The sequence below is a fragment of the Pinus tabuliformis genome, chromosome J, assembly GCF_031772625.1.
Source record: "Pinus tabuliformis cultivar Carrire ecotype Pingquan chromosome J, CPIR1, whole genome shotgun sequence".
NCBI classification, from domain to species: Eukaryota; Viridiplantae; Streptophyta; class Pinopsida; order Pinales; family Pinaceae; genus Pinus; species Pinus tabuliformis.
The window spans coordinates 999,117,411-999,119,790 of record NC_142295.1 but is presented as its reverse complement, the minus strand read 5'-3'; the positions used below and the strand labels follow the sequence as shown (position 1 = coordinate 999,119,790).

The 2,380-nt window shown below is 41.8% G+C and overlaps 1 pseudogene; it reads left to right on the top strand.

The window, feature by feature from the left end:
- The first annotated feature begins 819 nt into the window (after window positions 1–819).
- On the top strand, window positions 820–1,233 carry LOC149230213 (cullin-3A pseudogene; annotated as a pseudogene).
- The last annotated feature ends 1,147 nt before the right edge of the window (window positions 1,234–2,380 follow it).

Here is a 2,380-nt window from a genome sequence, read left to right as displayed (position 1 = left end):
GAGACCAACAGTTTGCATGGGCCAGCACACGTCTCTGCCACCTCGCCACGAATCACGCCTCAATTAAAGTTGCTTGGCTGACTCTCACCATCCGCTGATTAATTTTTCCACGTTCTTGACAACAACCAATGCAATACATCCAACCCTGAGACGCTGCAACTCTGATCTTTTTGTTTTGGCTACTTTCTGTGGTGCAGTCATAAACAAGCCTTCCATCATCCAGTCTACTGTCATCATCATATGGAACTGAATATTTGCAAGCTTTGGGGATAAGGATTGGTTTTAGTAACAATCTCTTCCACTGTAAACCACCATCTAAAAGGTAATTCAGCTTCTAAAGGTGTCTCTTGTTATCCCAAAAAAACCACCAATTCTCAACTGCTTCAATCCGTGCATGCTGCATTCTCTGTGTGCTTTGACATTTTTTTTACAAGTACCTGTGCAACAAAGTGAAAAATGAACAAGTACTCATGGAACTCCAGAGACGCTGAAAGATTCAGTTGACTTTGTGCAACACCTTCTTGATAAGTATGACAAAATTATTAGCATGGCATTTAGCAATGATAAAACTTTCCAAAATGCTTTGAATTCATCATTTGAATTCTTTATTAATTTGAATACAATGTCACCAAAATATATTTCTTTGTTTGTTGATGATAAACTTCGGAAGGGTCTAAAAGGAGTCAGCGAAGAGGATGTAGAAGTAATACTTGACAAGGGAAAACTGTTTCAGATGATGCTGAGAGGAGTCTAATTGTGAAATTGAAGACAGAATGTGGTTATCAGTTCACTTCGAAGTTGGAAGGTATGTTTACAGATATGAAGACTTCCAGGGACACTATGCAAGGCTTCAATACATTGCTGGCTGGCTCCAATGAAGTCAGCGAAGAGCCTACTTTGGCCGTGCAAGTTCTCACAACAGGTTCATGGCCAACACAGCCAGGTGCATGTTGCAACCTGCCCACAGAAATCTGGGCTGTGTGTGAAAGGTTTAGGGGATACTATCTCAACACACACACTGGTCGGAGATTGACATGGCAGACTAACATGGGAGCTGCAGACCTGAAAAGGTGCTTGCAATCTCTTGCCAGTGTAAAGGGAAAATGTACTGCGAGCAGGGATATAGGTGAAAAAGATACATTCCAGTTCAATGACAGTTTCACCAGCAAGTTTTACAAGATGAAAATAGGAACAGTGGCTGCACAAAAAAAGAAAAGAACCACTCAGCACTAGAGGTAGAAATAAGACGTAGAGATGGAAGAACAGCTATTCAAGTCATCATCGATAGTTGTGAATGCCCCAATGCACAACAGCTCTCCTCGCATCCGAGATCAAAGAGAAAGATGTAATATCGAAAGCTTGATCTGGACTAGAAAGTAGTCACACACTGGAAATAACTGGAATAAGTACTTCTCTGTGGCTTCGTGTAAGTGGGTCATCTGCAAGATGGCCCACTCATACAAGGCCTGTTCATTCGCACAAATACCACATTAGAACAGTACTATTGAATGAATCGATGTAGAATGTCAAGCCCCACTTGCATACAGCCTTATCCATTCTTTTGTTGTTTCCACAGCCTCAATTTCATTTGTCTTCCAGTGTTTTGCAATGTTTTCAGAAAGAGGGTCATCTGGATTTGGTGCACTTAACAGTGCTTGCATACTCAGTAAAACTGTTCGAATTTGCAATGCTGGACTCCACTTGATGGAGATCAAAGAGATGAAGTTGAAGGATCTGTCCTATGATCAATGATCTCAGCATACAATTTATATTGGCCTGCATAGCTCAGTATGAACTGTAATTGGATATCTCTCAATGGGTATTTGAAATAAAATTCCACAGTTGCAATCACAGTTTAGACACACATGGAGATCTAACCTTCAGGTAGACTTCATGGATATGATAAAGAAGCAACAGTGAGGGTCTCAATGATGATGTAACAAACACAAGAAAGACCACCACAGAAGGAACAGGCAGAGGAATGAGGGAAAAGGACAAGTTGTTGAGGCCAAAGCAGGGGGTGGTAAAATAACACAAATGCCAAGGGCACCATTTCTTCCATATGATTGCATATACTTGTGCACTCATAACAAGGCTGAGGATTCACTAAGAAAAGCAGCAGACAGTGAGGAAGAAGAGCAGAAGGGCGAGAAGACGAAGGCTGCCACAGCCAAGCTGAAAGGAAAAGCACCCTCAGCCAAGCAGGCTAAGACAGTGCCGATTGTTTCTACAGCAAGACAGAGAACTGTTAGCAGACTGTTTCTACAGGAAGACAGAGAACTGTTAGCAGACTGTTTCTACAGGAAGACAGAGAACTGTTTCTACAGGAAGTTTGAAAAGAGGGAAGCCAAAGGAGAAATCAGCCGAGATGTTAGCCAAA